Source organism: Mesoplodon mirus, assembly GCF_964341445.2.
Source record: "Mesoplodon mirus genome assembly, chromosome: 11".
NCBI classification, from domain to species: domain Eukaryota; kingdom Metazoa; phylum Chordata; class Mammalia; order Artiodactyla; family Ziphiidae; genus Mesoplodon; species Mesoplodon mirus.
Window position 1 is genome coordinate 56,092,250 of NC_138987.1, and position 10,855 is coordinate 56,103,104.

A 10,855-nucleotide genomic window follows, 5' to 3' on the forward strand; every position below is an offset into this window, starting at 1 on the left:
GTCCAGGGTCACACGCGAATCTGTGACGCTGGAACTTCACCCGGTTCATCCTGTGATGCCAGGAACTATGGGTCACTCGAGGTGCCAGAAGACCCAGATGGCCCTGCCTGCCACATGGGTCAGGTGGACAGGGGCAACTGTAGACTGTGAGCTCTTGAGAGACAAGGACTATGCCTTACGAGCCGGTACTTAAAGAGTGCTTACCAGGCGCTAGACACCTTTCTAAGCCCTTTACATGTATTTATTTAATTCTCGCACTAACCCTGTGAGGAAAGAACGGTAACTAATATCCCTTTTATATAGATGAGGACATTGGGGCACAGCGAAGTTAGTAACTTGCCCAAGGTGTTGCAGTTAGAAAGGATAGTACCAGGATTTGACCCAGGCACTTTGGCTCCAGAGGATGTACTTGCAACCATTATGTTATTCTCAGCCTGAATCCCTTATACCTGCCATAATGCCTGACCCAAGGATGCTTAGTAAGTATATGCTGAATGAAAACTCAATATCTACAAATGGTATTGAGAAAACTGGATAGTCATATGCAAAAGAATGAAAGTAGACCCTTACACAAAAATCAGCTCAAAATGGATTAAATGTAAGACCTGAAACTGTATATCTCCTAGAAAAAAAACCATAGGGGAAAGGCTTCAAGACTGATCTTGGCAATGATTTCATGGATGTGATGCCAAAAGCACAGACAACAAAAGCAAAAATAGACAAGTGGGACTACATCAAACTAAAAAGCTTCTACATAGCAACAGAAACCACTGACAGTAAAAAGGCAACCTATGGAATGGGAGAAAATATTTGCAAGCCATTTATCTGATAAGGGATTAATTTCCAAAATATATAAGGAACTCCTACAAATCAAAAGCACAAAAACCAATAACTTGATTTTTTTTTAATGGGCAAAGGACTTGAATAGACAGTTTTCCAAAGGAAGACGTACAAATGACCAACAGGTATATGAAAAGATGTTCAGTGTCACTAATCATCAGGGGAATGCAAATCAAAACCACAATGAGATATCATCTCACACCTGTTAGGGTGGCTATTATGAAAACAAAAACAACAGACAAGAGGTGTTGGCAAGGATGTGGAGAAAGTGGAACGCTGTGCGTTGTTGGTGGAAATGTAAAATGGTGCAGCCTCTATGACAAACAGTATGGATGTTCCTCAAAAAATTAAAAATAGAACTACTACATGATCCAGCAATCCCATTTCTGGGTATTTATCCAAAAGAATTGAAATCAGGATCTCGGAGAGATATTAGTGCTCACATGTTCATTGTGACACTGTTCACAATAGTCAACACGTGGAAATGACTTAAATGTCCATCTGCAGATGAATAGATAAAAGAAATGTGGTATATACATACAGTAGAATATTATTCATCTTAAAAAAGAAGGAAACCCTACCATATGTGACAAAATGGATGAACCTTGAGGACATTATGCTAAGTGAAATAAGCCAGTTACAGAAGGACAATTACTGCATGATTCCACTTATATAAGGTATCTAAAATAGTCAAACTCACAGAAGCAAAGACTAGAATGGTAGTTACCAGTGGCTGGGGTGAGGGGAAGGGGGACTTACTAGTCAACTGGTATAAAGTTTCAGTTATGCAAGATGAATACATTCTAGAGATCTGCTGTACAACATTGTGTCTATAGATTACTGTACTGTACACTTAAAAACTGGTTAAGCGGGTAGAACTCATGTTAAGTATTCTTGTTGCAATGAAATAAAGTTAAAAAAAAAACCCAAACTCCATACAGGATGCAAGTAGGCAACTAAAGCCAGGTCTGATTTGGGAAAACTGAAAAGGAAGAAAGAAGAGAACTGAACTGAAAGAGACCTGGTGGAATGGAACTAGGCAAAATGTGGGCCGAGCCAGAGATAAGAAAAAAAACTGAGCTGGTAAGAAACTGTGCTGAAGAGGCAGGATGGGGCATGGCATTGGCCTAGGTAGCAGGTTCAAGTCAGCAGCCAGGATGGGCCAGAATATCCAGCAGGTTCAGCCAGGGGTCTGCAGAGTTGTGCTGACCTCTCCCCACCTGACCAGCCATCTTCAGGGGGCCTCCAGCTTCATGAGGCCAGCGATTTGCCGAACTTCTTCCAAGGACTGAAGCATGACTTCTGCAGACAGTACCATCAGAAGTTAAAATAGGCCCTGTCCCTTTTCCTCTCAATTTTTACTTCATACTTTCACCTCTGTCTGACCTATCAGACAGAGAGGACATAAGTTAATGACCAAAAGTCACAGTGGGATTGAATTTACCACAATATTCTGCACAACTTCTAGAAGAAGGGGGGCAGGGGAGGGTGGGGGAACAGCAGCACCACCATTTCTCTCCCCAGTGTTTGACAGATTTTGGTGAGCTGAACTTACCCCTTTTTGTCACTAGATGACGCTAGCACAAACACTCGGCAACCCTTAATTTCCAAAGAGCAGGGATCACCTTGCTTTTGTAGGCAGTTTTTTCTTTGCCTGTTTAAACACAGTATATATATATTTTCCAGTAAAGAGTTTAATTTCATCAAGGACATGGGCATGGTTTTTGAGTTCTCAAAACACTGTTCACCTGAAAAGAAATAGGCAACAGTCCTAGGTGGTGAATGGCAGGCTCCTCCTGACCCTGGGAGCCTCAAGAAGTAAAGATAGGAGTGGGCCTGGTAATGTTATTGGGGACCTGAAATGCCTTAGAGGTGAGCCCATAAAGAGGCATTAGAGTTTGACTCACTCCGGGGACTTTTTGAACCTGTGCCCATTTTTCAGAGCCTGATCAGCCCAAGTGACCTGACAATGCTTAGCTGGAGCCTGGGGCCTGAGTAACCAGCCCTAATACCTCAAGTAGCTGTAATAGCACCTAAGAGCATGCTCTGCACTGCAGTTGGCTAGATTTTGTGGAGCCTGATGCTTATACAATTGTGCGGGTGGGCAATGCTTTAAAGAAAAAAATTACAAACAAAGATAGGTATGAAAGTGAATATTTACAATGAGAAAATAAATCACAACAAATTACAATTTTTAAAAAGCTGACAAATACCACAAACATCACAAAAAATCCCATAATAGTTTGATGAATCAAATCCCATCAATAGTTTGATGAATCAAATCAAACTTGAATATTACTATTTTCTTACATTTTTTGGCTGCATACTCTTTGACTGCTTCTTCACATGGTAATGATTTGAAAATACCATTTTACTAAGAGGACTAGAAAGATGATTCAGTCTTATCAAATTTGTCTTTTTTTTTTTTTTTTTTTTTTTTGTTACGCGGGCCTCTCACTGCTGTGGCCTCTCCCCTTGCGGAGCACAGGCTCCGGACGCACAGGCTCAGCGGCCATGGCTCACGGGCCCAGCTGCTCCGCGGCATGTGGGATCTTCCCGGACCGGGGCACGAACTCGTGTCCCCTGAATCGGCAGGCGGACTCTCAACCACTGCGCCACCAGGGAAGCCCTCAAATTTGTCTTTTTATTATTTGATCATTTAGAAAATTTTCTTTCAGGTTCACAATTTGCTATTGGCAATGTCATGTAAATGTTTAGGTTTGTTATCAAATTGGGGAAAAACCTTGGTCAAGTTTCTTTCATCTAGGAGCTATACAATCTCAGAGCATTTCAAATTTTCTTGTGCAGGGACTATGCTCTTCAAATTGACTACGTTTACTAGCCAATTTGTCTTTGAAAACCTCATTATAAATAGTGAATTATGAGTTTTTTATTATTTGCATTGATATCAGTAATTTGTGTCAAGTCATCAAAAGGTGTAAAGATAGGAGTTTTGATAATTTGTATTTTGAACAGTTCTTATCAAAAGAGAAAAGAATGCATATATAATGATATTTGCTGTGTTATTGAGTATATTGCTGACACAACAAAACTTGTTTTGACTGGATGTCAATAAGGACAGGATCCTCTGCTTATATTTTTGTACAGCTGACAAGTGGAAGAGTTTTCTTCAGACTAGCTTCTGGCCTCATACATTTCTTTTTTTTTAAAGAAAATGTGTTTATTTTCTCAATATATATTCTTTTGTTAAAATTAATTTTTATTGGAGTATAGTTGATTTACAATGTTAGTTTCAGGTGTACAGCAAAGTGAATCAGTTATACAAATACATATATCCACTCTTTTTTAGAGTCTATTCCCATATAGGTCATTACAGAGTACTGAGTAGAGTTCCCTGTGCTATACAGTAGGTTATTATTAGTTATCTATTATATATATAGTAGTGTGTATATGTTAATCCCAATCTCCCTATTTATCCCTCCCCCCGCCTTCCCTCTTGGTAACCATAAGTTTGTTTGTTTTCTACATCTGTGACTCTATTTCTGTTTTGTTTAGGTTCATTTGTACCATTTTTTTAGATTCCACGTAGAAGTGATATATGATATTTGCCTTTCTCTGTCTGACTTCGGCTTCATATATTTTCAAAACTTGATTTTCTTCTACTCCCACACACTTCTGGTGCCAGGTGCAGTAGGACACATTTAGACCTTGATTTGAACTCTGGCCTAGCACCTTCAGGTTGCAACTTCAGGTGAGTCAGCCCGGTGGGCAGATAAGAGATTCCTGGAGCTATTCCTTCATCTGGGCGTCAGGAAATAGTTGTAATAGGTCAACTATGCATGGAAGTGACTGTAAACCATGTGAATAGATCCCAAACAGAGCATATCCCCAACTAAACTTCCCCTTAGCTGGATTCCAAGAATGCCTGTGGCCATTCCAGTGCCATCTAACACAAGGGGAAATGTGAAGGAGGGAAGTCAAAGTGGAAACAGCAGTCTTAATCAACTGCAATTAAAATATCTTAACTTTTTCAAATTTTGTAAAATCAAATGACCTTGTAAACACTTAGAAAAATTTGTAAGGCCTTGGAAGGGTCCTGGGTATGAGTGAGGACCCTGAAGGTTGAGTTACATTAGCTCCATGGTAAATCCATCTCTGTCCTGCACAGAACATGTATCCAAGTACAGTTAAAATGAAGAAGTATATGTAGAATTTGAAATAACCAAGTTAGGAGCTATTCACATGCATAATGGCGTCTATGGCCTCCCAAGGAACCTTGCGCAGCTGACATCCTGGCCCATGGTCCAGCCCATCCTACCCTCCCATCCTGTCCCTCTCTAATCACACCCCAGAGCTTCTGCTCAGTTCCTGCTCTCCCACCTCACTCACCAGCTCCAGCTGGGGTTTGGGGGGCCTCAGAACTGATGGTTAAGCAGGAATCTAAGCATATTTTAAAATATTAAATCTCTTTTCTCCCAGAAACAATGTTCCAATAAGGGACTCATACCTGGACTTTTGGAACACAAACCATCTATAAATGGAGAATTTACTTTTTATTATGGTTGAGAAATTCTGCAATTAATCCTTGTAGATTTTTTTTTTTTTTTTTTTTTTTTTTGCGGTACGCGGGCCTCTCACTGCTGTGGCCTCTCCCGTTGCGGAGTACAGACTCCGGACGCGCAGGCTCAGTGGCCATGGCTCACGGGCCCAGCCGCTCCGTGGCACGTGGGATCTTCCCAGACCGGGGCACGGACCTGTGTCCCCTGCATTGGCAGGCGGACTCTCAACCACTGCGCCACCAGGGAAGCCCAATCCTTGTAGATTTTTAAACCACTTGGAAATAATATCCATACAATTTATATATGTATGGATACGTAAACCTCTCATTTTCAGATGAGGAAACTGAGACGCAGGAGGTAAAGGCAATTTCTCCAAAGCTGGAACCGAATTAGTGAGGGTAGGTTAAGTGCTGTAACAAACAACCCCCAAATCTCAGTGGCTTACCACAATAAAGGTTTATTTCTCCCTCATGTCTCAATTCAATGTGAGTCAAGCGTAGGGTGGAAGGGGCCTCTGCTTCTCAGAGACTTCATGGACCCATCTAGAAGCTTTAAAAAAACATCTGGAAACATTAAAAAACATCTGGAAACATTTCACTGGAGGCAAATAAACACATGAAGAGATGTTAAACATCACTAGCCATTAAGGAAATGCAAACTAAAGCCACCATGAGCTATCCCTATACATCTATTAGAACAGTGAAAATAAAAACATATTGACAACACCAAATGCTTGAGTTCTTGGATGCAGAGAAATTAGATCTGTCATGTATTGTTGGTGAGAATGTCAAATGGCACAGGCATTCTGGAAAATAGTTTGGCAGATTCTTAAAAACAAACAAACAAACAACAACTGGAATTGGGAGGAATGAGGATTAACTGTTAACGGATATGGAGTTTCTTTTGGGGGGACAAAATGTTCTAAAATTAGATTGTGGTGATGGTTTATTCATACCTTCTAAATATATGAAAAAAATATTAAATTGTACCCTTTATTTATTTATGTTTAAACATTTATTTATTTATTTATTTATTGGCTGCATCGGGTCTTAGTTGTGGTGCACCGGCTCCAGAGCATATGGGCTCAGTAGTTGCGGCATGCGAGATCTTAGTTTCCCGACCAGGGATTGACTGGTCTCCCCTGCGTTGCAAGATAGACTCTTAGCCACTGGACCACCAGGGAAGTCCCTAACTTGTACACTTTGAATAGGTGAATTATATGATATGTGAATTATATCTCAATAAATCTGTTCTTAAAAAAATGAACATACACTTACCATATGACCCAGAAATCACACTCCGGGGCATTTATCCTAGAGAAATGAAAACTTATATCCACACAAAACTTTTATGTGACTGTTCATAGTGGCTTTATTTGTAGTAGCTAAAAATTGGGAAGAACCAATATGTCCTTCAGTAAGTGAATGGTTAAACAAACTGTGGTACATCTATAGCATGGACTATTACTCAGTGATAATAAGGAATGAACTACTGATACCTGCAACAATTTGGATGGATGTTAAAGCATTATGCTGAGTGAAAAAAAATCTCAAAAAATACAAACTATATGGTTCCATTTATATAACATTTTCAAAATGAAAAAATCATAGAAAATGGAAAACAGATCAGTGGTTTGCTAGGGTTAGAGGGGTGGATGTGACCATAACATCGTGGCTTAATAGAAATGTTTGTGGTGGTGGAATGTTTCTGTATCTTGATTATAGCGGTGGCTACATGAATCTATTGATAAAATATCACAGAACTATTTACACACATTGTACCAATGTTAATTTCCCAGTTTAGGTAGTGTGGTTAATTATATAAGATGTAATCATTGAGGGAAACAGTGAAGGGTACAGGGGACCTCAGCATACATTTTTGTGACTTCCTGTACATCTATAATTGTTTCAAAATAAACAGTTAAAAAATAAGAGGAATTATTAGAGAATCAATATAGGAAGCAGTTACACCCTCACCCTCTCCACCACCCAATGTAGCCATCTATGCCCCCGCCTGCCTCTAACCCTGGCAGCAAAGTGGACAGGGTAAAATAGAGAATCTCTGGTCCGTAGGACACCAGCCCACTGGAGGCAAGGATAACCTGCTGCAGGCTTAAGTGAAAGTTTACACAGTGAATGTTGAAAACCCCAGATTTCTCGCCCTACCACTTTCCAGATAACCGGCAGCCAGGGTTACACCCTTCAAGTGGGAGGTCTGGAGGGCCTACTTGGGGAAACTTTTTACTTTTTTCTTTTTTTTTAATTTATTTATTTTTTGGCTGCATTGGGTCTTTGTTGCTGCGTGAGGCTTTCTCTAGTTGTAGGGAGCGGGGGCTCCTCTTCATTGTGGTGTGTGGGCTTCTCATTGTGGTGGCTTCTCCTGTTGCGGAGCACGGGCTCTAGGCACACGGGCTTCAGTAGTTGTGGCGCACCGGCTCAGTAGTTGTGGCTCATGGGCTCTAGAGCACAGGCTCAGTAGTTGTGGCACAAGGGCTTAGTTGCTCCGCAGCATGTGGGATCTTCCTGGACCAGGGCTTGAACCCTTGTCCCCTGCATTGACAGGCAGATTCTTAACCACTGTGCCACCAGGGAAGCCCTGCTTGGGGAAACTTACTGACATCTGGGGTTTCTCTAGGGAAACGGCCCAGCCAGGACTAGTGAAGCTCACAGAGACAACCCCACCACCAGCTCAGAGCTTTTTAGTGCCCCAGTCATTCTTTTTTTAATATATATATTTATTTTTTTAATTATCTGTTTATTTGGCTGTGTTGGGTCTTACTTGTGGCACATGGGATCTTCATTTAAGCATGCGGGACCTTTCAGCGCGGTGCGTGGGCTTTTCTCTAGTTGTGGTGTGTGGGTTTTTCTCTCTCTAATTGTGGCGCACGGGCTCCAGAGTGCATGGACTCTGTAGTTTGCAGCTCACGGGCTCTCTTGTTGAGGTGCGTGAGCTCAGTAGTTGTGGTGTACGGACTCAGTAGTTGTAGCGCGTGGGCTTAGTTGCCCCGTGGCATGTGGGATCCTGGTTCTCTGACCAGGGATCAAACCCCCATTCCCTGCATTGGAGGGCAGATTCTTTACCACTGGACCACCAGGGAAGTCCCCATTCTTTTTTAAATAGATTCCAAGTGTATGTGAAAGTAGAGAGAATGGTATGATTTCCATGTACCTGCTACTCAGCTCCAACAATTATCAAACATACAGCCAATCTTATTTCTTCCATACCTCTATACTTTCACTCTATTGGTGCCCACCCTCTTTAAAAACCAAACCAAAACAAAACAAAAATAAAAACCTTACAGCTTATTTGTTGAAGAAATTAGATATTTCGTCCTGTAGCATTTCCCGTATTCTGGATTGTAGAAGTCATGTAATAATTTTCTCAACTTTTGTATTCTATATAAACTCTCGGTTAGCTCTAGAATCTTGTTCAGATTGAGATTTGATTTTTGGCAGGAAAACTACTAGGTGGGGATGTACTTCCTATTGTATCTCATCGGGGGGGCCCACTCTTAAAGTAGAGCAGATGACCCTAGATCATCAGACATTTGAGGAAAGTCTCTAACATGAAAAATAGAGTTCAAATAGCCTAGAAACAAGTCAGTCAGAGCAGCAAAGACCATGCAGGGAGAAGAAAAATATCCCCCAAATCCTAAAATACTAACATTCTCTACGAATTAAGAGAGATATTACATCCATGAAACAAGCTAGAAAAAGAACATCGAATCCAAGTGATGGTTATGTTTACCATAAAATTCTTTCAACTTTTCTATATGTTTGGAAACTTCTCACAGCAAAATATTGGGAAAAAAGAACATTTAAAGAACAAAAAGAAGCCTTGGGAATTAAAAATATGATAGCAGAAATGAAATACTCCATAGAGTAGTTGGAAGATAAAATTGAGGCAGTCTTCTACAAAGCGGAGCAAAAAAGGCAAAGATGGAAAATAGAAGACAAAAGATATAGTCTGCCTTAGGTGGTCTGATATCCAAATAATAGGAGTTCCAGAAAGAGAAAGCTGAGGGAACTATCAAACTATCTGTCAAAGAATTAGCAAATAAATCAAAGAACTAGCAAAGAAATAATTCAAGAAAATTTCCCAGAACTGAAAGGCCTATCAGTTGTATAATGGATAAAAATAGTTTCCTTTCCATCCTCCCTCCCTTTCTCCTTCTTTCCTCTTATCATCCTTCCCTCCTTCCTTCCTTTTTTCTTCCTTTATTTTTTTTAACTTCCCTTTGCAGTATATTTTATTACACAATTATGTAATTTTTGGTATAGAAAAATTAGTAAATCCAGATAAAACAAATAATAAACAAATACAGGGACTTCCCTGGTGGTCCAGTGGTTAAGAATCCTCCTTCTAATGCAGGGGACGCAGGTTCAATCCCTGGTTGGGGAACTAAGATCCCACATGCTGTGGGGCAACTAAGCCTGCGCACTCTAGAGCCCACGCACCACAACTATAGAGAAGCCCGTGTGCCGCAACAAAAGATCCTGCATGCCACAACAAAGATCCCCCATGCTGCAACTAAGACCCGACACAGCCCAATAAATAAATGAATATTAAAAAAAAATACAGTAAAGTGACAGGGTACAAAGATCTGTTGTGTCTCTATACACTGACAGTGAGCTAGTAGAAAGAGAAATTGAGAAAACAATTTCATTTACAATTGCAACAAAAAGAATAAAATAGCTAGGAATAAACTTAACCTAGGAGGTGAAAGACCTGTACACTGAAAACTGTAAGACGTTGAAAGAAGTTGAAGAAGACACAAACAAATGGAAAGGAATTCATGCTTATGGACTGGAAGAACTAGCATTGTTAAAATGTCCATATTACCTAAAGCAATCTACCTATTCAATGCAATCCCTATCAAAATCCCAAGGACATTTTCCACAGAAATAGAACAAAAAAATTCTAAAATTTATATGGAATCACAAAAGGCCCTTAATAGCAAAAGCAACCTTGAGAAAAAAGAACAAAGCTGGAGGTATAACACACCCTGATTTCAAACTATATTACAAAGCCACAGTAATCAAAACAGCATGGTATTGGCAGAAAAACAGATACATAGATCAATATAAGAGAATTGAGAGCCCAGAAATAAATCCATGCATGGGTTTATGGACAATTAATTTATGACAAAGGAGCAAAGACCATACAATGGAGAAAGGATAACCTCTTCAACAAATGGGGTTGGGGAAACTGGGCAGCTTAAACATGAAACTAGACTACTACCTCACACCATACAAAAAAATCAACTCAAAGTAGATTTAAAGACTTGAATGTAAAACCTGAAACCATAAAACTCTTAGAAGAAAACATGTATGTTTTCTGTATTTGTCCCTGTATTTGTTTATTATTTGTTTTATCTAGATTTACCAATTTTTCTATACCAAAAGTTACATAAATTGTGTAAGAAGGCAGTATGTTCTTTGACATCAGTTTTAATAATATCTTCCTAGATATGTCTCCTCAGGCAAAGGAAACAA